The 27995-nt window shown below is 43.4% G+C and overlaps 1 protein-coding gene and 1 long non-coding RNA gene across 2 annotated transcripts in view; both read right to left on the bottom strand.

Moving 5' to 3' along the window:
* DPP6 (dipeptidyl peptidase like 6) overlaps positions 1 to 11836 on the bottom strand; it is a 492205-nt gene extending 480369 nt beyond the window's left edge. The window contains exon 1 of the transcript XR_014173292.1: positions 11665 to 11836. The gene's annotated coding sequence lies outside the window, so the exon portion shown is untranslated. The remainder of the gene's footprint in view (positions 1 to 11664) is intronic.
* A 15655-nt stretch (positions 11837 to 27491) lies between these two features.
* Positions 27492 to 27995, bottom strand: part of LOC309353431 — a 31019-nt gene continuing 30515 nt past the window's right edge. Inside the window, exon 3 of the long non-coding RNA XR_014161844.1 lies at positions 27492 to 27621. This is a non-coding gene — a long non-coding RNA (uncharacterized lncRNA). The remainder of the gene's footprint in view (positions 27622 to 27995) is intronic.

Consider the following 27995-nt stretch of genomic DNA (forward strand, 5'->3'; position numbering starts at 1 on the left):
CTGCTGCTTCTTACCTTCAAAGCAGAATGTAAATGAGACTTCATGGTGGGAACACGAATCCTACTTGTTGCCAGCCAGCAAGCAGATGTAAAGGTAGTATGTAAAGTTGGCATGTGTTTTATTCTATAATTGAAGCCTCCAATGTATATTTTTAAAGGTTGGTTTTATTCATTTGGGGAGGTTAAACTGTTTCTAATACTACTACTACTACTACTACAAATAATAATAATTAATTTTATTTATACCCTGCCCTCCCCGGCCAGAGCAGGGCTCAGGGCGGCTGACACCAATAAAATCACAGTAAAAACATAATAGGGGAGGAGGGAACCAATTTAAAATACAGATTAAAATGCAATTTAAAATGCAGCCTCATTTTAAAAGTAGCTGATAGATCAAGACCATAAGGGAAGGGAAACATAAGGGTTGCTTTTCTAGTGTTGCTTTTTATCGACAATTTTAATTATTGGTTTTATTCTTGACAAACTACTTATAGGTTTTATTTACTATTAAGCAGAACATAATTTTGATTTTTTTATAAAAAATGTGTTTAGATTAGACTAGGATAGGTTCTGATGAAAATTATCTAGCTAGAAGCAAGGATAAATTATAAAGTTGCTTCCTTCTCTCCCACACAGATCTATTGTTGCTGGCACCCATATGTCTTAAGAGGCAATGGGCTGCACCTCCAGGGATGAAGTAAAACCACTGCATTAGCAGTGCCAAAGTGATCTCCCTGGGGTGCAAGCCTGGGCAATGTGTATGGAGGTCCTGGGCTGCCCAGATGACAAGACCTCCCCCCCTCTCGGCCTCACTGATGTGGTCCAAAGGAAAGCAGAGAAATACCTTTGGCACCAGCTTGGCTGCAGGAGTTGCTGGAAGGAAGTACATAAAGGCACCATCCAAGCATCTTAGGGAATCCACTCTGGATTTGTGTAGGGTTTACTTCTGAGACCCATTGACTGCCCTCACCTGGTTTAGCCAGCCAGCTGCGTTTCCCATGGTTTGACTGCTATCACATGCTAACACCTTCTAGGAGCCACAGGTGAGAGCCGAGTGCAGGATGGGGACCAAAGGTGGGCAAACTACCTCAGAAGGAGCATGATGTGTTCCCCCACCAGAGTTACTACCCCCTCCCCAAACACCCAATAATGCTTAATATTAACACTGCTATTCCTCTTTTGCAACTCTACACACACTCAAGATTTTGTCCAGCACGAATGTAACCAGTACAAGGGTATCACAACTGAATTCCATATAAAAGTTGAAAGACCCAGATCAGAATGCCTTAGCATGGCTGGCTTTGATTCCAAGCTAGTTTATGCAGTGCTGTGCTCTTACAATGCAGAACCACATTTCACAATTCAATCACGGGAGATTAGGGATCAGAATAAAGTCATATGGCAACCAAATTAACTGTTCTGCTAACGCTAACACAGAGAAAAAGTAAGGCTTTTCTTAACTTTGCTGTCACACATCCTAGAGTACAGCAACATTGATATTCAGATAATGCACTGTTCATTTCTAAATTGCTGTTTTGAGGTCAAACATCAGTAGAGGGCAACTACATTATATCCTGTGTGTTTTTTAAAGTTTTATAATATGTGCTAGAGAAGCACTATTCAGTGACTCTGCCTGGTTTTTAAAGCACCAAATTTAACTTGATTTTGTAAATGGGAACATCCAATAAAATTTTACTATGTGTTTAGCTCTCATTAAAGATGAAAACCAGCAGTAAAGATCACTACCCAAAAATAAAAGTCAGAACACAACCAAACCTGTATTTGGACTTACAGTATGTCTTTTTATAGACCTCATCCTTATCTCCAATATCAAATAGATATGATCTGGATATGTACAATAAGGGGAACAGTCTGTTCACAGGCAAAATTACAGTTCACTGAACACTGTTTTCAAGTATTACTTGAATGACTGAAAACCAACATAATAGTGGCATTTGTGTGTTTGACAGCTAGCTTCCCTGGAACAAACAGGCACCAACTGAATTTATGGTTCACATAACAGACTGGAACCCAGCTGAAACCTCAAGGGCCACCTATTTCTGCTATCTGTTACTACAAAAAAACGTGAGAGTGGAGAGAAGAGCTGGCAATGGGAAAGATAGTTGGGAGAGGCTGGCTGCAAGTTTTACCAAGCAGGCTGTGTTCAAGTCACACAGGAAACACAGGGTGATATTGCTAGAAATCATTTCCCTTAAAAACAATTTGAACTCCAGGTTCTGGCCCACATTCAACAAGTACCACATATTGTATAAATTACATCATTATGGGGATCATAATTTTCCTGCATATTTTCCTTCAGCTATCCTTTTACTTAAAATACAGAACATGGACTATGGTACAGTGGTACCTCGGGTTAAGTACTTAATTCGTTCCGGAGGTCTGTACTTAACCTGAAACTGTTCTTAACCTGAAGCACCACTTTAGCTAATGGGGCCTCCTGCTGCTGCTGCGCCGCCAGAGCACGATTTCTGTTCTCATCCGGAAACAAAGTTCTTAACCCGAGGTAATATTTCTGGGTTAGCAGAGTCTGTAACCTGAAGCATATGTAACCTGTGGTACCACTGTACTGAGTTTGTTTCCTTCTGTTGACTTCAATAGAGCTGACGGCACTGCTAGTCAAGAGATGCCAGTAACAGCACAAGAAGGATGCTTCTATTAAGAAACTATGTAACCTTGCAAATAATTCCCAGAATCATGATCAGACCACGAACAGCTTAGGATACCTGAATATATTGATGACAGTCATCTTCAACACATCAACGGTTTGGGGAAAAACAGAATCACACCAACTACCTTCCAATATAACAAGTGTCACAGCCTGGAAACAATTCCAACTCAATGCAAATAACCAGATTACTAGCTATCTAGAATCCGGTTTGTGAGGAACACAGAAAGTTGTCTTATGCCAAGCCAGAACATTAGTCTATCTTGCTCAGCCTTGCTTATGCTGACCTGAAGGAGCTGTCCAGGTAAGAGTCATTCACAGCTCTAACTGGAAATTGTCTGGGATTGTAGATACAGTATTTTGTATGCAAAACTGTGTGAGCCCAACATAAACTTAAGATATAACATTACATTGACTGTGTATTTCTTCCAACCAATGCTGTAAGGCACAAGAGAATAAGGAGAGTGACACGGCTAGGACAGAAGCAAATGCCACCCTATTATTGGGCAATCCTTCTCCCACTTCCCATCCTGTGCTGCAATTTACAGTACAGTGCAGGGAGAACATAATTCCCTAGCTGCATAGACAGTAGAGCAAAGCCATGAGCTTCCTTTCCCTGACTCCAGAAAAAGGAGCAAGCTTTGCTAAGGAGAGCAGTTTTCACGTTAATTCTATTGTGAGGAAAGAGCTGCCTCATTCCCAGTATGTATGTACCTGGCTGAATCTGGTGACTTCCTTATTAGTGTTACTGAGCACAGTTAGCCATTTAACTTTGTGTATAAAAGGACCCAGATTTCAGCATGTTGTAAGTTGTTGGAAATGGGCCACTGGTCATTATCAGGAAAAAGGGGGTTGTGGCAGAACTGTGGAGTTATCTGAACACTTTGAGAAGAGCTCATCTGAGAAGAAGACTTGGAGGGTTGCCAGACTTCAAGACTCTAAGTTGTTGCAAAACTCTGTGCAAATTGTCTTAGAACTCGCAAGTGAACACTGGAGTACAGAAACCCCTCTTGGACCAGAAGGAGAAAAGCCTTCTTGTGACCTGTATATAGTGGTACCTTGGTACTCGAACGGCTTGCCTCCCAAACAAATTGGCTCCCAAACACCGCAAACCCGGAAGTAAGTGTTCTGGTCTGCAAACGTCTTTCGGAAGCCGAACATCCGACGCGGCTTCCGCTTGAGTGCAGGAAGCTTCTGCAGCCAATCGAAAGCCGCGCCTTGGATTTCAAACAGTCTCAGGAGTTGAATGGACTCCCAGAATGGATTAAGGTCGAGAACCAAGGTACCACTTTATAGTGTGTAACTATGGAGTGTTTGTTTTATGTGTGCCAAGTAGAACAACTCTGCTTAAAACAAGTGTTTTGTGTTGGTGGGCTTAACAGCTTTAGTGAAGCTTCCATGGTGCATGTACAGAGAGCAAGATTTATGGGTTGAAGATAAACACACACCCTAACAACCTTCGTCCATTTTCAAGCAATCCCTCCAAGCATCAACTCTCCTTAAAGATGATGGGCAAGTGAGGTTGAGAAATTACGGTAAATTTTTTAAAGGTTCAGTCTTATGTTGCTAAGGAGGGGGAGTCTGTATCAGGTGTCCATTAGAAAGAGGGCAACTTCGTACTGTATCAGATTAGATTATGAGCCTTTTAGATTTACAAGGTACCCGTATTTTTCGCTCTATAAGACGCACCAGACCACAAGACACACCTAGTTTTTGGAGGAGGAAAACAAGAAAAAAAATATTCTGAATCTCAGAAGCCAGAACAGCAAGAAGGATTGCTGCGAAGTGAAAGCAGCAATCCCTCTTGCTGTTCTGGCTTCTGGGATAGCTGTGCAGCCTGCATTCGTTCCATAAGATGCATACATATTTCCCCTTACTTTTTAGGAGGGAAAAAGTGAGTCTTATAGAGCAAAAAATATGGTATGCTTTGATCACACAGGTGTTCACAGCTGTCAGATGCTAATACTTTCTTTTAAAAACTTTCCTTTTTAAAAAATAAAAAGCAAACTGCCAAGTAACCAAGTTCAATCTAACTGAACTGCCAAGTTCAGTTTTTGTTTTTCAGGGGGTGGGGGAAAAGTACCCAGCATGCTCAGTTAGATTGTGGTTACCTGCCCCCAAGCAATTGGGTTAGAATGGGCTAGAATTTTAAAGAAAGAATCACACACTGCTCTCCTACAAGGTAATGGGGAGGTCTGTCAGCAGAACAGAGAATTGCTGGAACGCAATCATAAAGTGTGAAATAAAATGAGCTTGCAAGAACCACTCACAAAAGTCATTAGTATTAGTCACAGCTGTCAGAAGGAGCGAAGGAAACTCTGTAGCAAGTCCGAGTGACAGGTCTGTTATTTCGCTCTCATGGTAGGGATTCCCTCCTTGCCAGTTCAAAACATTTCACGTGAACTAGGATGGAACCAGACTGTTAGTGCTGAGAGAGAGAGAGAGAGAGAGAGAGAGAGAGAGAGAGAGAGAGAGAGAGAGAGATGGTAGAGCAGCTTTTAAACTAATCATTCTGAGAAAGTTGATAGGTACTGACGAGCATTTAGTTCTGGACAAAATCATCCCTAAAAGACAAGGATGGAAATGTTTATGACTGTAAAAATAGGAGAGAGGTAGTAGGCAATAAAAGTACAGTAGGATATGATAGCGATTCCAAAGAGGCCAAAGTGCATTAGGGAAAGACACATGTGTCAGACACATTTGGAGAGAGATGCTGTGTATCGGTGCTCTTATGCAAATACAAGAAGCCTACAAACCAAGACGGGAAGCTAGAGAGCACAGATATAGTTGCCATAATGGAAGCCTGGTGGAATGGATGGGACCAATGAGACACAGTTGTCTCTGGAGGAAGGATAGGAAGGAGTGTAGCAGGGGTGGTGTTACTTTATAAAGAAATAATAATAATAATAATAATAATAATAATAATAATAATAATAATAATGGGTGGTGCTATTGTTTTTGTTTGTCCCTGCAGTATGTATTTTTATATTGCAACTCATCTGTGATCCTTGGTTTTAAGGGCAGTATAGACATTTAATAAATAACCAATACCAATAATGTAATGCATCAAGCAACTCCTTAGAGTCCAACAAAGTAGAAATCTCAGAAGGGGCATTGTGGGTAGCAATATCAGACCCAAAAATAAGACATTGCCAGTGCTTTCAAAGAAATCAAGTGATGCCTCAAATGAACATTCAGCCCTGGGTCTTTAAAAAGAAGGTTATAAGTCCAGCTCTTAAGAAAATGCCAAATCTGCCACTTGCTCTTCAAAGCTTGGAAAGCAGGACGACAGTGAGCTGGAGATGGATTGAGAGATGGGCGTAGCATCTACCACACACCCTTCACAGTGCTGATCCAGACGCTTCTCACTCACAAATCCATTTCCCCATGGTTGCCTACAATATATCATCTCTGTGCCCCCCAAAACATTTTATTGTGCATTTTTTTCATTGTAATGCTGAAGAATTTCCCCGCTGGAAGATAACAGGTACAAGAAATAAATATAATTGCGCCTTTCTTTGCTCTGCTGTGCTCCAGAAGCAGACATCCTGAATGCCTTACTGGGCCTGCAATAGTATATTACCCTGGCAAGAGAGACCTATTGCTCCTTAAGATCTGTGTAAAAGTGGGAGGATGGTCCACTAGGGCAAGTTGGGCACCACTCCACCAAGTTCAGCCTGCCTTCAGTGAGCCTCCACCTGTCTACTGCCTTAGTCTAGGAAGCGGCACTGGCCATCAGCACCCTCCTCCATAGTCTTGGTGTTGCCCCTTGTAGAACAGCAGGGAGGGGAATAGAGACAAAACTAGAATTAGTTGGCTCCGTCTGTCATTTACTTTAGCCTCCACAGGTAATACATTATGGTTGTGCTTGCAGTCAATATAAAAAAGCATGGGTGATATACTGCAGTGCACACCAATAAATAAAGAGAAGCTATCATGACTGGATGCTGAGAACCACAAGCCTACTCAAGGAGACTCGCCCAGGCAATTCTTAAGGGTCCATTGCAGAGCTGGTACTGAGAGAGAGAGAGAGAGAGAGAGAGAGAGAGAGAGAGAGAGAGAGAGAGAGAGAGAGTTGCCTGCAGCTTTTCAAACAGGGGCTGCAGTGACACTGCAGCCCAGAGTGGCTGGGGAGGTCCAGCCAGATGGGCAGGGTATAAATAATAAAATTATAATTATCATAATCATCCCTTGCCTTGGCACTTTTCTCATGGCATAGCCTTGCTGCTTTGCTGTGTTGTTGTTCTAGTATGTATGCTTTGATCCCAATTTTATTGTTATTCACGTCCAAGGGTTCTTATGATGGGTCCATTTGGTGGGATGGGAATTTTAGTATGTTAATTGTTGAATTTATACCTGGAACTTCCTCCTGAAGGTGTCCAGGATAGCAAACTTCTTAAGGGAAAAAAACCATTCTAAGAATAGAATGGTTAAAAATATTCTAAAAGCAGTTACAACTATAAACAATATTCTTTAGCCACGAATTGCCCGGGCAAACTAGAATGTTTTCAGATTCTTCCTGAGAGTTAATAAGGAAAGAGATAGATGCACCTCACTAGGGAGATCATTGCACAAATAGGGAATCAACACTTAAAAGCTTCTGTCATGGGTCAATGCCAACTGGGAAGGCCCAATGGTGACACCACCATCAAGGCCTTACTTGCAAACCACAGAGTCCAAGATGTCTGATACTGGGGAAGACATTTGTAGGTATTTGAGTCCCAAGTCATTTAGGACTTTATGTGCTAGTGCTAACACCATAAATTGGGTTCACTGGCAGCCAGGGCAGTGCATTCAGGACCAGTGCTGCATGATCCTCTCTCGCTGCCTCCATTCACCAACCCAGCATCTGCATTCTGAACAAGCTACAGCCTCTGGACAGTCTTCAAGGGCAGAACTAGTCTAAGATGGATATTAACACTTCTAGCCAAGAAGCTACTTGAGATTCCAGTGATAGGTTGGAACAAATGGAGAATTAGGACAGTAGGTGTACAGATGTGCTCAATCCATTATGAAAGCAGTGTGGGCTGGTTGGAAAATAGCTGTTTTCTGTTCTGTGGTGCAGAACCACCCAACAGTGATATCTATTCATTCTCTTACTCATTCTGGATCATCTCTTTTTGTTTTCAGTCCTTTGTTGCATGGTATTATTTCTGAACTTTGACAGGCTTCTTTGCAGCAAATTCAGTCATACAGAAAGCTTTTGTCTTTAATTAAATATCTTAAATTATGAAAGGGGGGGAAGTAAACCACTTTTTCAATAGAAATTGTAACTAGCTAGGGCGTTTGTAGAAGCAGCTGTTGTAGGGATTTAATCGTTCACTTAACAAATTCAATTGAAATGCTAACATTTAAGCCATGACTACTATGACTCTTCTCAAACAATCTTTCATTGAACTTTAAGTTGCTACACTGCATAGCAAATTGGGATGCTTCACTGTGTTCTGTTGTTATTATTATAAGCAGACTCTTATTCATCCTAAGGTCCCAGACAGTGGTCATCCCCGCCCCAGCCATCTGTGACATTAGAAACTGGCCCTGGGGACTTGTACAAACACAAAAAGTATGCGACATATTGCTTAGCTGCTGCAGCTTCCCAGTGAATGGAAAGCAAGGTTCTGCCTATCTTATTTCTGCAAAAGAATTAAATCACACAGATGGGGGGGAATAAGGCAGGAGTGGGCTGGGAAAGGCAGAAAGCTAGCAACTCCACCTGTAGAGCACTGAAGCCTACTTCAGTAAGCCAACCCCAATTTTCACACAACAGGAAGTTTGATGCTGGTGGAAAACACACACAAAATAGCTTCATCTCTAACACCAGTTATATATTACATCATTGTTGTTTTATTCTGTTTGTAAACCACTTTGAGGGTTTTGTTTTGTTTTGTTACAATCAAGCAGTGTATAAAGTATATGAAATGAAATAAGTATGCATCTGTAATTCCTATTTTTGCCTTTTGAAGGAACTTGTCTTTATAAATTTCATAAACATGAACAGTACCATTTTATGAACCAAGCTATGCATAATATATTTAACGTTCTTAGTGTAGCAGAGTTAAGTTTAGGTTTGCTAAGTATTGCAAACCTAACTATTTTAATAGTTCTGGTTTTGTCTTGAAAAGAGGGAAGGGAGTTCATGAGTTTTACTCACATCAAGAGTTACACAAACTTAAATAATAATTTGATCAGTATTTGCATATTAAAACATACCATGATCATCAAAAGGTATCCAAGCCAAACTGTCAGCTGCATGACAACTGCTTTCCTAGACTGCAAAACTCGGAATGCTCCCCTATGTACCAAAACGAGCTTCTTCAAGAAAGTTACACAAGATTTCTTCCCAACATCTAGTTTCTATTTGTAGGGAGTTTAAAAATAAACAATGGGACCACACTTGAAGTAATAAATGTTACAGTGTCACTGTAACTAAATATTTTTATACAGAGCAATGAAGAAATACCAAAAGTGTGTGTGTGTGTGCATGTGTTAGCTATGAGTATGACTTACTGAGCAGAACCTGCCCTTTTCTGGGATGGGTGGAAGTATCAGAATAGTGTTCTAGGCTCACAAAATGAGAGGCACATAATGCTTTCCCTCTGTTTCTCTCCTTTGACTATCAAAATTGTTCAAGAGTCGCAAGCTTTCAAGACTCATAAACCTCTCTTCAGGTGCTGAGATCTAACCTAAAGATGGTGAAATGTCTTACACATCCAACAACTGTCTGGTAGCTAGCCAGGAATATCAACAAAAAGGGGCATGTTGTGTTCCATTTGAAGAGGCATTGCCACTTTTCCAGCATTCCAAGGCAAATGTTGTGTACTAATGAAATTGCAGTTCGTTTTCCCAGATAGCGCAACAACTACACCTGTCTTGTGGCTTGCTAATGTGAATAGCATTCAGCTCCTATTTCTTATTTTGGATAAATATATCCATATTGTATGTATGACCTGTGATAAGAATGGTGGCAGGTAATTTAACTGCACCATTTCAGTCTCTCTTTAGCTTTCTTTTTATATACAGTTATTAAACGCTTTAGAATAGCCTTCCCCAACCTCGTGCGTTCCAGAAGTTTTGAACTACAGCTCCCATCAGCCCCAGCTGATGGCTGATGGGAGTTGTGGTCCAAAACCTCTGGCGGACACCAGGCTGGGGAAGGCTGCTTTAGACGCCACAGACCTGCCCCTTGTAGTGAGGTTCTGCTTGTATTATCTTTGCATTTCTGTTTGCTTATTTTATTTTATATGACACTTTTCAAAGGAGACTTCTCTCAACATGCCTTACAGTTAGCATAACAATAACATTTAAAGCAAACATCCAAAATGCGTTTAACTTTAGACCAGCAGCAAAGTCTAACTTTTAAAAGGTGACCACCAAGGCTACCCTGTTGGTGTTTTTTTGAAGGCTGTGTGCATTCTCTCAACAGCAATGGGTTGCATGTGCATATTTGGTGCAAAACTATTGGCTAGCACTATCATCTTTGGCTGAGGACTAAATTATACACAGTGCTTAATACATACATAAAAACAGATGCCAGTATCACCTTCAGTTTGGAAGCATCTTCCCTAATCCCAGTTTATGGGAGCTCTCAGTTGCCTCAGTGACAAGAGAGATGTACACTTTCATATGTTCATCATTTATTCCAGGGTTAGGCCTTGGCTTTCAAAAATGGATGGTGGGGCACAAAAATAACATGGCAATCCTAGCTGTGCCTACTCAGAAGTAAGTACTACAGAATTCAATAGGGCTTGTTCTTGGGTAAATGGGGTTAGGACTTCAGCCTAAGTATGGCATGCATTCAGGTAGGGAAATGTGGCTTTGGGATTCAAACTTTAACCCCACTTCTTGCTTGAGCAGGAAGTGCAACAATAACTTTTGAGTTAGACAGGAATAGCTTTACTTACACTGCCTTGCAAGCCTGGAAGCATTAATGCCCCCAGCCCAAGATTTTAAAAGGTGTAAATTAATACAATGCATTTCTTCCCTCCTTAACAGGGCATAAGATTCCGCGGACCTCTGAGATTTACAGCAGAGTAAAAGTGCAGAGGATTACACTCCGAGGAGCAGAACTAACGGTGTGAATACGGATTCTGTCCAGTCATGGGACTTGGACGATGAGAAGGCTAGATGAAGCTTGACAACAATTCATTACATGATGTAGTATATGTGCACGAACGCAGAGAGCGCTCCATTGCAAACCAGGACGCCCAACTTCCAGAAGTTAACTAGGGAACCAGAAACGGGTGCTTGCAATCGTGCCGTGCAACAAAGCCCCGATTACAAGATGAAGCGCACCTCTAATTGCACAGATAAGGCGCTTGCACGTCTTAGACCGTCCTCTGCTCACACTCAAGCAGAAAACCCCAAGGGACGTTTCCTTTGAGCCTCCACTATTACATGTGTTCTCATGTAGGCGATGTATCGATTTCAAGGTTTCCCCCCTTGAATCGGCTGGTTCAGCAAATGATCGCAAGCAGATTGGTGGAAGGCGAGCGTGCTCTGCACAAAGTGGGGGAGGGGGAGAGGGGTGTCCAGTCCTAAAAGGCAAGGAACCCCACCCCTGGCAACAAAAACACCCCCAGAAGCTTCCGAATTCGGGTCGCCCACTGATCTTGGGGTTGCCCAGTCTGCTCTTCCAAACTCTCCACGAGGGATCGATTCTAAGACACGCACCCCCGCCCCTGACACTGCTGTTTTACGCGCTACAGCTACAGGCGTTTCCCCCGCGACCGCGCGCAGGCAGAGAATCCCGACCTGCGCGGTACCTGAACACATTCTGGCAAAGGCGAGCCCAAACTGCAGGCAAAACAGCAGGGCGGCGGCGTAGAAGCCCTGCGCCGTCCCGCAAAGAAGGTGGCAGCAGCCAAGAAGACCATTACGCGGCGGGCGCCGGCCCTCCTTCCTCTCCCCCCCCCGCCCCCCCCCGCCCGCCCGCTCGCCCGCCTTTGCACCACAACTTTCCCAAGGCAACGCTGCCCCTACCTTGGCTCCTTTGCCGCTGGGGCAGCGGACGCTGTTGGAGACTCCGGCCGTCTGGTTCATCTCGGCAAGTTCGCTGGGGGGGGGGGGGGAGGTGCGCGCGCTGCTCCAAAGTTTTCCCGGCGCGCTTTCTCCTGGCGGGAGGGCGGCCAGATAAGAGCTGCTGGCCCTCAGCCCTTCCTTCTCTCGCCGTCTAACGTGACCACCCCGTGGAGGAATCTGCAGTCGCAACCGGCGCAGCCGCCGAGCTGCCTCCTCGAGCCCGAAGGGAGAGCCGCGCGCTTTCAGCGGGAGGAGGAAGCCCCGCGAATGGAAAACCCGGAGGCGCTCTCTCGCACGAGGGAGCGAGTCGTCCCTCAGAACTGCAGGGAAAGGGGGCTCTTTCGCCCAGCAAAACGGCTTGCCTGCTCTTTGGGTTGGGGGGGGGGCGGGGAGATTAACCTCCACAGGGGCCAATGCCAGAAGTTTTGGAGGGGGAAAGAGGGGGGGGGAGACGAGCTGCTGCCTTCGTCTCCTCAGGAAGCCGAGCTGAGGCCCAGAAACGTGCGCCTCAGGAACGCTCTTCAAGGAAATGGGTCCATTTCCCACCCTCGGGGCAGCGCCATTTCCGCCTCCTCTTAAATAAAAAAATACGCCCCAGACAGGAGTCTTTATGTCCGCGGAAGCTCTGAGGGTTAAACAAGTGTGTCCCCCCCCCCGGCGGGCGGTTCTCTCAGCTTGGGGCGCTGCCTCTCACTCACTCGCTCTCTCCCTCCCTCCGCCGCTGCCTCTGAGGCGAGGCTGCTTCCTCGGGACTGTCAGGAGGAGGCGGCGGCGGCGGCACGCGCGCCAGGCTCCCTCCTTGCCAGGCGGCGGCGCCTCTGCCAAAGCCGCGCGCGGGAGAGGGAGACGGGCTGAGGCGATATTAGTGGGAACATCTGCAGCTGCTACTGTATAGCCAGCCCTTTCCTAGCTACTTTAATGCGTGCGTGTGTGCGCGCGCGCACTCTCCCTCGAACTCTCCCGCCCTTTTCTCTTATGGGTTTCCAGCCCTCCCCGCGGGAGGAATTCCTCAATGAGCGGCTCCCGCGCGACCGACCCAGCGCTGGCCAGAGTCAAGCGAGACGGCGCCGAGGCGGGACGAGGAGCAGAGACAACCGAGTTACAGATAGGTAGCCGTGTTGGTCTGCCATAGTCAAAACAAAAAAAATTTCCTTCCAGTAGCACCTTAAAGACCAACTAAGTTAGTTCTTGGTATGAGCTTTCGTGTGCATGCACACTTCTTCAGATTCTTCAGATATCTGAAGAAGTGTGCATGCACACGAAAGCTCATACCAAGAACTAACTTAGTTGGTCTTTAAGGTGCTACTAGAGACAACCGAGTTCAGGAAGAAATTTCCTCTGGCTACATTGGCCACCTGCCCTAAGAACTAGAACCCGCGCACGCACTCACCCCTCCGATGCTGGCCCATGCAAATCTTATTTATTAATCTTTTCCAGCACACTTTCCAAAGACTTATAGCGTGCTTTTCTTATGCAGGGTTGCATTAGAATAAATGCTGCTGGGCTCAATGGGATTTGGTATTCCCAGATACGTGTGCGCGTGGCAACAGGTTTTTGAAAACCTGTAAGCATGCGCAGAGCTGGATTTTGCGAAGAGCTCTAGCTAAGGGGTAGAGATTTTACTTTCTTGGGCTCCATGATCACTGCAGATGGTGACAGCAGTCACGAAATTAAAAGACGCCTGCTTTTTGGGAGAAAAGCAATGACAAACCTGGACAGCATCTTAAAAAACAGAGACATCACCTTGCCAACAAAGGTCCCTATAGTTAAAGCTGTAGTTTTCCCAGTAGTGATGTATGGAAGTGAGAGCTGGACCATAAAGAAGGCTGATCGCCAAATAATTGATGCTTTTGAATTATAGTGGTGGAGGAGACTCTTGAGAGTCCCATGGACTGCAAGAAGATCAAACCTATCCATTCTGAAGGAAATCAGCCCTGAGTGCTCACTGGAAGGACAGATCCTGAAGCTGGGGCTCCAATAATTTGGCCACTTCATGAGAAGAGAAGACTCCCTGATAAAGATCCTGATGTTGGGAAAGATGGAGGGCACAAGGAGAAGGGGACAACAGAGGACAAGATGGTTGGATAGTATTCTCGAAGGTACCAGCATGAGTTTGACCAAACTGCGGGAGGCAGTGGAAGACAGGAGTGCCTGACGTGCTCTGGTCCATGGGATCACGAAGAGTCGGACACAACTAAATGACTAAACAACAACAACAAAGGCGTAGAACACCTGCTTTGTATGCAGAAGGTCCTAGAGGTTTGATCCCTGGCATCTCCCCTACCTGAAACCCTGGAGAGTCACTCCCATTCCGTGAAGACAAGACTGAACTAGATGGACTCTGTAAAAGGCAGCTTTCTATGTATATTGTTAAAAATGCAGGGGGGCGGGAATACCAATATGGCACCCAAACAGGGGGTCCTGTGTTTTTAACAACTGTGTGGCAGTTATCAAGATTGGCAGGTTCTCCACTCATTCAGTACTGCCCAGAGGCTCCTTTGCATCTCCTCACTGACTTCCCATGTCCACATCCTGCAAGGCAGGTGATGGTACTGCAGGGTGATCAGTTGTGAAAGAGAGAGAAGGCTCCTGTCACAAGCGTTATGCGGAATATGAGATGTAGGTGGGCACATCCTGTCACGAGCAAGAGTTTTCCCTCCTGGTGCCAGGTTTAGCAACGCCTCATAAAGTATGTCGCATTCTTTTGCCTGCACCCTTATTTAGGAGTAATTCTGATTAATGGGGCAGTGGTGGGTCTTATTTCCGAGTATGTGTGCATAATATTGTATTGTTAAATATCCTTGTGACCCCTAATACACACACACACACCAGGTAACACTGTGCCCCATTCCAGCCATTGCCCACATTTCTACCTTGTCATGATTTTGTTAACTCAGTCTGCCCCCTGATGTATGTCATACTCTGTGGATGATTCTTGAGGAAAAGCTGCATCTTCTGTGCAACCACTGAAAGAACAGAAATCCTCTTTTCCCAGATGGTTGCCCTAATGGTAGCAGATGTTCTAAACCCCAGATGACAAACTACATCTGCTGAAATGCCCTGTTTAGCACACCTGCATGGGAATCCCATTCTCCTTTGGGTTCCCTCACCATGAGAACATAGAACCCTTTCCAACCCCACCAACACCACAAAGCATTAAACCTTTTCCTTTTATTGAGAGTAAGCCAGGGGTTGTCAATCTTTCTGGGCCCATAGGCAAATCTGTGAGGCAGAAAATCTGTTCTGTCACATACCCACCACAACCAAGCACATACCACAACCTATTCTACTCGCTGCAGTAGAATGCTTCTTTTAAGCATGATTTTTGCAAGGGGAAGGGAGAAGGCCTTTGTAGCAAATATATGCATCTATGGACACCAGGTTGGTAATGCCTGCTCTGAACTGCCCACAAAATGCTTTTTTCCAGATAATAAGAATAGGTGTAAATTTGCAGAGTGGAGTTGAAAAGTTGAGTTGAAAAGAATACCTTCCAAAAGCCCATATTTGGCCTTGACTTCCCAAAACTAAAACATTCAAGTTGCCATTGTCCCCCAATACAGACAGATGCCAACTCAACTCATCAGTTGCTGACTCAAAAGTCCCTTGATAGCTTGGGGCAGAAAGTGCTTTTACAGTTGGAAAGTTCTCTCTAGGCTGCACTAAGCACACTTTCTAGTGAGTAAAATTGCATCCAGCTTGGTGAAATTTACTTCTAAATAGATAAGCTAATGTTCAACTTGAAATTATCTCTTTGTAAGGTAAAACCACTGGGTATGGCATGAAAGGCTGGAAATATTTAGCCATGCCTGGATAGCTCAGTTGGTTAGAACAAGGTGCTGGTAATGTCAAGGTTTCAGGTTTGATCCCCATATGGGACAGCTGCATATTACTGCATTGCAGCGGCTTGGACTAGATGATCCTCAGGGTCCCTTCCAACTCTACAGTTTCATGTTTCCATGCCTGCTATAACTTGTTAAAAGAAAACAGATAACTTTCACATGAAAGCATTGGTCAATTCACACAATTGGGGCTTAATTCTCCATCCAAACAGAATCTGCCCCACCTCATTTATTCACCATAGTTTGTGGGATGGGCCATCCTCTTTTTTGTGAACAGTCTATTACACACTTAAATATATATATTCAAATTACTATATCTTCACAACATCCACCACTTCATATTCCCAAACATCTCCAGAGACAATAGTGATTATGAGAATATTCAACAGAGGAACTACTCATAAACAAGGGGGCTTTGTCAAAGCCTTCCATGACTGTCAATCTCTTCTGGGAAAGTATTATTAGTCTCAGTAATACCCGAGCAACTACACTTTGACCAATAAATCCAGTGGTGGGATACACAAACTGAAAGACTGTGCCATAAATTTGGCGGTTCCTCCCTTCTTTGTACACAGTGTTGTCGGATCTTAGTTATCTGCCATCAGCCAAGATTTAAAGTATGCTGCTCTGGACTCATAGTTTAGTGGTTTGGTATCCATACTTTACTGAGCAAGGTGGTTACGTGGCAGTAAATCAAGCCACAGGACTTTGTGAGCAGCACATCTTAAAAAATATATTATTTGGTTGAGGTTGTTGACCATGAAGAAGCAAATACAATATGCCTTCAAGGGTGGGCAGGATAGCCATTATGGCTGAGAAAATGAATTCGTGCTTAGCGCTCTGTGGCTTACTCTCAACTAAATGGGGTTTGCTTCTGAGTAGGTATTTATAGACTCAGGCTGTACATCAGTGGTAGGGAATCCCATGGCCTCCTGGTGTTGTTGGAAAGCAACAACCATCAAATCCAGCCAGAATGGCCAACAGCCAGGGATGATTAGAGTTGTAGTCCAGCATTTTCTGGACAGCAAAAGGTCCCCCATGCCTGTTGTGCATGCTGGGTTAAGGCATAAGGCTACAACAATCACAATAGGAAATGAGAAGCTAAACAAGTCCCTGCCCTTGACGTTTAGAGTAGTAGCCTTAACTCTGCAATGTGATATGGGACAGTGAAAGACAGAGGTAATGAACCTCAGCGGCCAAATGTGGTCCTCAGGACTGTGCTGAGGCAACACACCCCACTGGCTCTACCCTGGGCTTTTTTTTTTGCTAGACAGGAATGTGTCTGAACTGTGACAATGGCTCTTTCTTAAATAGATGGAGGGGCTTGTGTCCAGAAGCCAGCTTTTCTGTGACTGGATAGCCTGCTGTACAAGTTAAGAGCTGTATCCATTGCTCTGCCTCCTTTTCACGCTAGCTCTTCCCGTCACCAGCATGCAGCCTCTGGATGGTTGCCCACGAGAGAATGCAGGCTCAAAAGGGTCCCCCACACCCCTTGCTGAATGGAATAAACATTAATTGGCTGGTGTCGTACTTAAGGCTCAGGCATAATTAAATATATCCATGCCTTGAGAGCACATAACGGTTCTCCAATCCTCCCAAATAGTCAGAATATTGATCACAATATAGGCTGGAGACAGAAAATGCTTTTAAAAGAGCTGGAAATCGCATGAAAGGCATTTTTAACCTTGGTGCATGCCGAGCAACACAAACACTGGGTAAAAACCCTGCTGTGAGTTCCAGTCAGACAGGTGTTTTTGCAACACTTCGAAACCCTACTATCAAAATCTGTGTGATAGTAGAATGAGGGAATACACTACGAGTAGTGATGTTTTTATCGTGCCACCTCCAATACTCGTGGGGGGGGGGTCTCTCTCCCATATTTATCATGGGCACCTGCTTTTTAAAATCATCCATTTTCTTTATCTATAGTTAACAACTATAAAAAAGGCAGATGCAACCAGGGATTATGTTATCCCCCTGTCTGCAGGCTCCCTTGCTTACACAAGCACATCCTTTTACAGGTTTGCATTTGACTTTGATTTTCTGACAAGGTTCTTTAGCTTTGACTTTGTATTTAGAAAACTAGGGAGCTTTGGAAACTGGAGAGTTGCCTTTTATTAGGAAAGCCAATGATGCTAGACTGCAGGGCATCATGACATTCAGACCATATGCTTGTGCACATGGCAGAAGTCTGCCCAGAATGCTGTTTAGGTTAGGCACAGGCCCTTTCACACTTTTTGTCACAAAGTTAAAAGGCAATTCTTGGGTCTCTTGAGGCTTCAGGCAAGACAATGTCCCAAAGTCTTGCAGTGTAAGTCTCAACGCCACCTCTCCTCTCCTCACTGCCCCCTTTCTCCCCACAGGCTTAATTATGGCAGAAGCTAATTATTTTACAGGGAAAAACCCTGCTTTTAACAAGACATGGTGTGCATGGGGTTCAAACATACCATTGCCCAACAGGCAAACCCTGTGGGCAACAGCAGTGTTCCCTCATGGCTAATCCTACCATTCTGACATCAGTGGCTCCAGGAAGACAAATGCAATTTAGCAATACCTTCAAATAGTAGTCAATGAGTAATGACTTTATTCCTATACACAATTTCCTGGGAACAGGCCTCACTCAACACACTGGGGTTTAATTCTGAATAATCATGTATAGCAGGCCTGTCCAACTAGTCGATCACAGAATGCCACTGGTGATCTTCCTTGATCAACATAAAATAATAAAACAACTGAACAACTCTGGCCTCTTCCCCTAAAAAAATGCAACAACTCTGGTCAGTCTCCTAATAAACAAACAACCAACTTTGGTCAATCCAATGGGTAGCTCACTGACAGTTTATTTATAGTGAGGGTAGATTGCAGTCTCTTGGAAGTTTGACACCCCTGATGTATAGGATTGCTATTAATATATATATATATGCGGATTAAGGGTATAAAGCCAGAGCTACAAGCTACTATATAACTTTAGGAAGTTTCAGACATCTTCAGAGCAGTATGAGGAGGTTTTTGTTCAGCTCAGCCTTCCAAGCTTGTCCCTCTTCAACAAGGTTCAATATTTTCAGGGTAAGGAATCTAAGGAGGTGAGGCAGATCCCAAAATGACCGAGCTTTCTCATGAGCTTTTTAGCTCAGTGGCAGAGCAACAACTTCACATGTAGAAAGATATTATTATATATAATCCAGGCACATTCTCTATTGCTTTTTGGGTCCCTGTGCTGAAAACATTTCTCTTTTAACAAGCCTTGTAAATGGCAATCTTTATTCCAGTAAGTTTCTGGATTGAATATGAATAGATTTTTTTGTCTGTGCTGTTGTTGTTTTAGTGTGTTTGTGTGTGTGGTTTTTAAAAATGGTTTTATATATGCAATTGTTTTAACTGTAACTGTTTTGTATATTATATTGTGAAATGCTTTGACATGTCTTGTGGGAAGCAATTCATAAATGGAATTATTATCATTATCATTACTATTGCTATTATTATTATTATTAAGAAGAAGAAGAAGAAGCTGAAGTAGCAGCTGCAATTCCCAGCTTTTCTGCGTAGGGCTGAAAAAAACTCCTCTCTGAACACTTGGGAGAACTGCTGTCAATTATGGCAGACAATATTGATTTAGATGGGCAAATGGTCTTCCTTAGTTCCTATCACATAAATATCACTCACAGGTTGCTTGAAAAACTGGCTGTTGTTTGGATCAGCCCATACAGGCAAAAGGAGAAGAGGTAGAATAATTTATCAATTATCACAGGCTGGCTGAACAGCAAAGTGCAAGAGAGCAGAGCATAAAAGTGCTCTCTAGAATACCTTGTCTTGCAAACATCCTAAGGCATTATATTTTGTGAAAAGGGTTTTACATCGGCTCAGCTAAAAGCAATATTAAAGCAGACGCAAGGAACATTTTACAAGAGAGAGTTCAAGGATCAGCTAGAATTATATATAACAGCCCCAAGAAAACTCAGAACTTATATAAAAGCAGAGCTGCCTGTTTCATGGGATCCTGGTGAGCTGCAATTATGGTATGAACATGCATGGACCTCGTGTACACATGTCCAATGTGACTGGTGGGTATTTGGTGATTTTGCTATCATTTATGGTTTGGATTGATTGATTATGTGTGTTGCATTCTTAATGCATCTTTCGTTTGAATATATTGCTCACCACTTGGCCTGGGGGCCAAAGGAGGAACATATAAATAAATCATATCATAAAAGAGCACGCATTCCAAAACCTTGAAAGATTTCTGAAGAAAATGCCCAATTCTTTAAATATTTTAGAAAATAACATGTTAACTGTTAGTGTAGTTTCTAGCTCTTGAGTCATTTGAGTGTGGGTTTTGGTTTTTTTAGTATAATTTTACAAGTGATGAGTCCTTAGCACTATATAATTTAAAAGGAGGAAATAATAGCATAAATTATTACACAATCATTAAACTTTAAAGGAAAAGCAAATCTGTTCCATGGTTTGTGTTAGACTGGAAAAGTCATATTATTTATCATTTAGGCTCCAGTTTAGCTTGGTCACTTCCATAACCTCATGGAACAAGATAGCTTACAGGATCCTTAGGGAAATATAATGAGTGAACTTTCTGAGCGAACTTTCTCAATAGTCTATAGCTGTTGTGGTACTGTCAGGGACTAGACTTGACATCAGGTAGTATAATGATGATGATAAATTTATCATTTATACCCTGCCCATCTGACTAGGTTTCCCCAGCCACTCTGGGCGGCTCCCAACAGACTATTAAAAGCACGATAAAAGATCAAACATTAAAAACTTCCCTAAACAGGGCTGCCTTCAGATGTATTGTAAATGTCAGATAGTTGTTTATTTCCTTGACATTGATGGGAGGGCGTTCCACAAGGAGGGTGCCACTACCAAGAAGGCCCTCTGCCTGGTTCCCTGTAACCTCACTTCCCGCAGTGAGAGAACTGCCAGAAGGTCCTCGGAGCAGGACCGCAGTGTCCTGGCTGAATGATGGTGGAGATGCTCCTTCAGGTATACTGGAGCAGTATTAGGGTTTTAAAGGTCAGCACCAACACTTTGAATTGTGTTTGGAAACCTACTGTTCCTTGGTGGTGGGTATAATGGCACCAAAGCTTCATCTCCCACCAGTAAGGAAATGCATACCCCACTGGAACCCAACAAGAATGGAGCAACAGGATCAATGGCTAGAGCATAAGCTAAACTCAGCCTATATGAAAGCTTTAAAAATCATATACAGATTTTAAAATAATGCTAGCTTTTACCCCTGCTGCTGCTGGAACTGTCCAAGGTGCTGAACGGCCTGCTAAATGTAGGCTGCTGTCTTTCATATATTTTAAAAGAGAATTATGATCCCTAATCAAGGGTTTAGAAACCGAGTGTGAAAACATGCCAGCAGCCCTCAATATCCCCTCCACAGCTTCACCTCTGACCATTGCTCGTTGTTTGGGAGGAGCAGGACAAAAATTAATTGCACTTTTAGCTAAACACATTGAGAACCCTGACTATGGGGAGGATCCCAGGCACGCTCTTCTGAATGCACAAATCATTCCCCCTCCAATTGAGAGTGAGTGGATTGAGCCAATGGGAACATTGGGAGCAAGGCTGGTGTGTGCTCCACATGTTCCCTCTACACCAGGTGTGGGGAGCCTTTGACCCTCCAGATGCTGTTAGCCTACAACTCCCATTTCCCCAGCAAGCATGGCCAGGGATGACAGGAGTTGTCATTTAGCAACATCTGGAATGGCAAAGGTTCTCCACACCTGCTCTAATCATTATTCCTACCCACATTCTTTGAATGTCCAAATAACCTGTCTAATACCTGGGGTGGCATTTACATCCCAAACCAAAATGGCTAGCTTGCCTTTTGAATACGAGTCACAGAGGATTTCAGCCATTTCCTGTTTTTATAACTTAGTTCCCATTTATATTGCCCATAGTTGGAAGGAATCCCAGATACACAACATCAGGTGCTGCCTGAATCCATTGTCATCCTGCTTTCTGAAGACAAACAGGGAGAGAGAAGAAGAGAAGAAGAAGAGTTTGGATTTGATATCCCACTTTATCACTACTCTAAGGAGTCTCAAAGCGGCTCACAATCTCCTTTCCCTTCCTCCCCCACAACAAACACTCTGTGAGGTGAGTGGGGCTGAGAGACTTCAGAGGAGTGTGACTAGCCCAAGGTCACCCAGCAGCTGCATTTGGAGGAGCGGTGACACGAACCCGGTTCAGCAGATTACGAGTCCACTGCTCCGAACCACTACACCACACTGATGGCCTCAAGTCTATGACTTCCAACCACAGCCAAACAGTCTAAAATTTGTTGGTGATTGTCATGCCAGCTAGCCCCACATCTAGTCCCACATCTCTTGGGGGGGGGGATACGTTCTTACGCTGTTGCAGATTAATGTGCCCCTGGACATGTTAAATTCCTGTACAACTGGTCCAGTCTAATCCTGTTTTATTGTTGCTTCTGTGCTGCTTTGGGTGTTTTTTTTAAAAAGCAGGTATTATCTATAAATCAAGAATTTCTGAGCAACTAGTAACTCAGGCTTGAGCTATGGCATAGCCGAGCTGGATGTGGGGTTTTTTTTTATTCCTGAGGGCTTAGTAACTTTGAGGGTATTGTAGAATTATGTTGTGTTTATATATCATGTATTATAGATATTGTATTGAATTATTATTATTTGAACTGGCTTCCATGAGATGTACCTATAAAGTATAGGCACCTATAAAGTCAGCCTACAAATATTTTATTTAAAAAATACCTATGGAGAAGTTTTAGGTGTTGGCCTTGATATTTGTTCAGGTATTTTGTTCAGGAATGCCATCAGAACACATTTCATAGAATCACGTCCATAGTGTTAAGAAATTGTAGTTAGTCTTGTTTAAGACCTACCTACTATAAAACTGCATTCTTGTTAGATGCTGTTCCAATATATTTGGTGAGCTGTGACCAAATAATGATGGCATTTACTAAGAGTGGGCACAGGCCCCAATATTTTTCTTCTATCTGTGAGGTCCAGTTTGCTTCTGAATCACCCTCTTCTTTCTCCACCTCAGTCTGTATTCCCATTCACTATAACAGGGAATCTAAAAATGGTTGTAACCCACCCACCCCCGTTGCCCAAAGTGTATGAAATTTGCAGGCATGAGAGCTCATCTAGAATTTCAGACAAGTAGGTACAGGAGATTTTTCAGGAGATTCACTTTCGTCCATTATCCATCATTGTTTCATATTTTTGAGGAAGAGGGGGTTTATCCCTTGCTCTTTCTTACCTTAAAATAATTATTAAGTGGCCCAGTCATGTAAATTCTTGCTCGTGCATTAAAAAAAACCTTCGCTGTTTCACACCAGCCTTTCCAGTACTGTACTAGGCCTTACAGGCTTCCAACAGTGTTTACAATGTGAGACTGTCTAGAACACAACTTTCCAAACTGTGTGTTGCGACACAGTGTGTTGGCTGCAGTGTGCAGATGTATTGCACAAACACTCCCTGCACTCCTCCTGGGGCTGGAAAGGGTTAGTTTTGCTTCCAGTTAGTTTAACCTCCAATAAAACTGGATTACTGTGTCTTGAAATGATGCATGACCAAAAAATGTGTCACCAACTTGAAAAGTTTGGTAAGGTCTGGTCTAGAATGTTTCCTACAGAGAGCTGGAAAGCTCTAGGGATTTGATTTTATTTTATGGTACAGGTGGTGACCATTTTAGGATCATCCAACTGATGCATGATGAATGACACACAGGTCCTTTTGGAGTTGCAAGGGACCATGCAGGTCATCTAGTCTAACCCCATGCAATGCAGGAAATTTTCGCTCAAGGTGGGGCTTGAACCCACGACCTAAGATTAAAAGTCTCATGAGCTATCCCAGCTGTTTTGCACTATAAGGTACAAAACATACAGGAAAAAGCCCCACAGCAACAGAAAGACAAGGCTTTAGAGGAGTCCTGATCTGGCTGGTGGTGGAATATTGACATTGCACAAGGTGGAGAAGACCCCTGAATTATCCTGATTCCCCTAATTATTTGGACCCCATATGGAACTGATGCACACCCCTGTCATAGACATAGATATTCTCATTTGTCCCTCAACGGTTTTGAAACCCAGAAGATTCACTAAAGTCTGAGAATTTTCTGGAAGCTAAGAAAGGCCTTTTCCATCTATTGTTTACACAGAGAATTGAATGCACGCGAGATCATTTCGTTTTTGAATATTTGATGTCTAACCTTTTTAAAATGTAGTAATTCATCCTGAGCCCCAGTGATAGGGCGAGTAATAAATCTAAATACTATACACAGATAAATAAAGCACCAGAGTTCCAAAGCAATGCCCTTATAAAGAATTATTTAAAGCCTTTTGATGAAAACCTAGCTTTGATGTTTTGCATTACTGTTATTCAAAAATATGGAGCAGGTTTTGGATTCTTTTCTTTTTCATCATTATCCAAAATGTTATTACACCCCCCCCTTCCCGTTTCTGCAAGGGCAATCTGTTGGGGGCTGAATGGCATAGGTGGGTGTGCCCAGAGCCAAGAGTGAGTACTTACAGTGATTAGTAGGTCTCTGTTAGCTGAAGTGGTATATAGCCATCCAGGGCCAGCCCAAGGCATTTTGGCACCTGATGTGAACCACAAAATGGCACCCTCCATCCACGCCAGGTAAGAAGGGGTGAGTAAAGATCTACTGTGAAAAAACTATCACAAGGGGGGGAATAAAGATCTACGTTGGTATCTGCTGCCCCTGTGGATCCTGCTGCCTAAGGCCGTCACCTCCCCTTGCCTTGTGAGCTGGCCTTATGATGAGCAGCCACATCCTCTATGAATTTGTCTCACTCTCTTGCTTAAAGCCAGTTGGTGGCCAACACCACATCTTGTGGGAGAATCTTCCATAGTTTAATCATGCTTAAATTGTGTGAAGTACTAGTGCAAGAGCACAAGCTTTTGCACGTATAAAGTTGCTGGTTGGTACTTTCACTTCAAGGCTCCTATAGAGATGGCTATGGAAAACCCTCTGCCACATACATGGCAAAAATTACTGGCAGTTAGAGACGATAGCACTGAACCACACAGACCAGTAATCTCAGGCGCCACCTGGAATTTATCTCGAACAAGCCCCACTGAATTGCAATAATGTTATTGCTCGGCTTTGATTTACTTTAGTAGGGTTTGCACAAGAAACATTCCCAGCGGTTTGTACTAAATTTAGCTGATGTTCATAGTGTAATATATTTTGCTAATAAAATACCTTTCACTTTATAAACCCTTTCCTGGGGATTAATGCTCAGTCGCCTCAATCCCAAGGCTCACGCAAATTTACTGACATGTAATCGTAAAAGATCTACCAACTAGCTTAACTAGCCTGTGGGACAAATTAGACCAACCCCAGCAACCAATAGGGACCATGTGACTGTTTTCTGATGACCAATGCTTTTCTTTTAAAGAAAACAAGGTTCCGGTACTCACCATAAAGTTGTTACAGTAAGCGCCACGCTTTTAACATTGGGGGGGGGGGTGCCAGTACTGTGAACCCCTGAGTACCCCCAGAAAAAGCAATGCTGATGACCAAACTCTGTCCCCCACCGGATACCACGTGCAGGGTACATAAGACCTCTCCAGGTTAGTCACAGCTGGCAAGGAACGATTGGAGGCACATAAAGGAACATTAGCGTTTCAGTCCAAAAGAAAGCATAAATAGCCCTTTGGAAAAAGACTGAAGTCCTTTTGATCAGCTGTCAGACAGGGAGCAGGAGGATCTGGATGCAATCTCCTCTTCCTCTCAAACACCTGATCTCTGGTATGGTTCAACCTCCTTGAAAGGGCTCCATATGCACAGCTCCAGCTGCTATATCGGGCAGGATCCATTTGCATGGTATTTGTGTGCATGCAGGGCCCTCCACTGAGATTGGGGCACATGCACAGAAAACACATATATTGTTTCTAGTGGGATTGGGGTATTTATGAAGTGGGGTTCTCTGCTTCTGAGACTAGAAATCTTAATCTCTGATGGAAAGTAAAAAGCAGTTGGGGACTCTGGATCCAGTGTGTGTCATGAATGTGATACAAGAAGATATGAAAAAGTCGGTCATAAAATTTGAGAGTCCTAATCCTGCCATCTGCTGGAGACTGTATTTTATCATTGCAGATGCTGTCTTTTTTTAAACAAAAAAGCAAAAAACCGCAATTATATCATTTGTTGCCTGGAAAGAAGATGAAAATGCAATGCAACTGCGAGGGCATGTCGCTATAGAAAGATCAACTTGATCACAAATACAAGAGCATAAATAGCTGGGAAAGTGCCTTAGATCACCCCTACTACACCTAACCACACAATGCCACACATATACACATCTTGTGGAATTACCTTTATTGTAAGCTGCTCCAGGAGCTAATCTTGGCTGAAAGGTGGAGTATAAATATACTTAGCTGGTCAACTTAAATAGGGAAGAGTTGGGTGTGTCCAGAATGCCAAGGCAAGGTACCTGTTAGCATCCTAGGCAGAGTGGTGTATGCAATGCATTCAGTTTCATTTGTTGTTAAGGTCAGGCTATTCTGTGCAGAATGTATTTTGTATATTTGCTTGCTTGCTTTTTTTTTTTAAAAAAAAACCTATCACCAAAATGCAGCCTTGTGAAGAGAGGTGTTGGGCAGTATCCAGCTAACGTATGTATCCCATTAGCACAAGGATTTTCATTTGTGCAACAGGACTTTCCCCCTCTCCTACCCGCCCATGCCCTGCACTCTCCTCAACACTGTCCCAGGGGGTCTGGGGACCCCTAGAGCAGATCTGTACTGTTGTACAAGTGGAAAACCTTGTGCCGACAAGACCATGACTTCATGCTAGTTTGGGTACAACCCATAGACTCATGTAGCACAGACTGTCATATTGAGTTGTGGCAGTGGTGCACTGCGATTGAATGCTGACTATGTGGCAATGTGGGTAGGGCAGCTTTTTAGTCAGTGGAAGGGACTTCTTTTTGCATCAGGTTTCAAGCTACCATTGACAGGGGCATGGCCATGGAGGCCGTAAGATACAGTGCAGCTGTCTTCTTCCTTCATGCTACCCACATCCCCATGACCACACCTGGTTTTAGCTGTTTTGCTAACATATCTTTGCCAGCATGTCTTGAGTCCTGTCATGGAGGGATGGTCAGAGAAGCTTGGAGACCTTGAGGACCCTGTGGAGGGTTGCAGCAAGATGGGGGTAGCAGATTCTGAGCTCCAATACATGCTTTATCCTGGGCAGGTCCCAGCTTGTTAAAATATGGAGATCCACTCTCCAAAGTAGACTCAGGCTCTCACCTCCCATCACCTCCCTTCCAGACATGCCTGACGTAGCTTCTCTAGCCAAGGAAGCACACTTCTTCATCATTTAAATGCAGTGCAGCACTTTTGCATGCTCAGTCTTCACAGGACTGTTGAGGTGGGGGCTCCTATAGCTCTCCCCCCTAAATAGGTCTGTACTTCTGAAAATCTGGGGGCTCCCCCAAGCCTGATCCCTCCATCTGGTCAATGGGTGGCACCATTTTGGTTCCATAAGCAATTGCACTCACTCAGGAATGGATTCCTAATACAAATCTGTTGGGCTATAATTAATCCTCTTTTTTCATATACTGGGTAGGAGCAATAACCTTTGGCCTTTAAGATTCCCTTCTAGCTGTAATATCCTATATGCTACCACATAATGCATGCAATAATTGCAGAGAAATACATTGCCTTCCGTGTATCTTAAGTATTTTACTCTGCAGAGTGTGGTACAAATTGCATTGGGTTGTACATAATTTATCTCATAATTATCTTAAGAGATATTATTGACTTGTTTCTTCTGTAGTGCAGAAAGCAACAAGAAGTGTGGCTTACCACTGAGGCTTTTTAAAAGATGACAGAATACAAGATTTTGACATTAAGAATTGTAACTAACCCCAAAACCCAGTGCCTTTTTTAAAAAAAACCTGCAAATCAGTGCATTTCTCATTTCATTTTAGGTAGCCTCTGTAAACACAACAGAAAATCTGCTGTTCAACCTTAGCAGGGATGCTTTCAAAGTTCTTCACATCCAAATTTCTCCCTGGGTGTTGGATTCCTGAATGGTCTCATTTCTGAAATGGAAGAAAAATAATAATGATACACTAAGAATTGTTCTGGCTTTTATCTCATTTGCTTAGAACATTGTGCATGTGGAATTTGCTCCAATTTCTGTAGGTATGCATTTGCAATTATCATTGCTAATATTCATAGCTATGCATATTCTGCAGGTATGCATGCAAATGTTTATCTACAAATTATTTAAGACCTATGGAGGTATTATTATGTGAATGAATTCTGTCATTGGCTTGGTTCTTTATAGTGCTTGTGTTTATTATATATGCATTGTAACGCTTCACGATTCACTAAACCCATTTTGCAAAAGCTCACAAAGTTCAGAATTGCAGCAATTCAGAAACAACTAATTCAAAGGCACCTGGAAGATGGA

Source organism: Podarcis melisellensis (assembly GCF_964234715.1).
Source record: "Podarcis melisellensis genome assembly, chromosome: 12".
Taxonomy (NCBI): Eukaryota; Metazoa; Chordata; class Lepidosauria; order Squamata; family Lacertidae; genus Podarcis; species Podarcis melisellensis.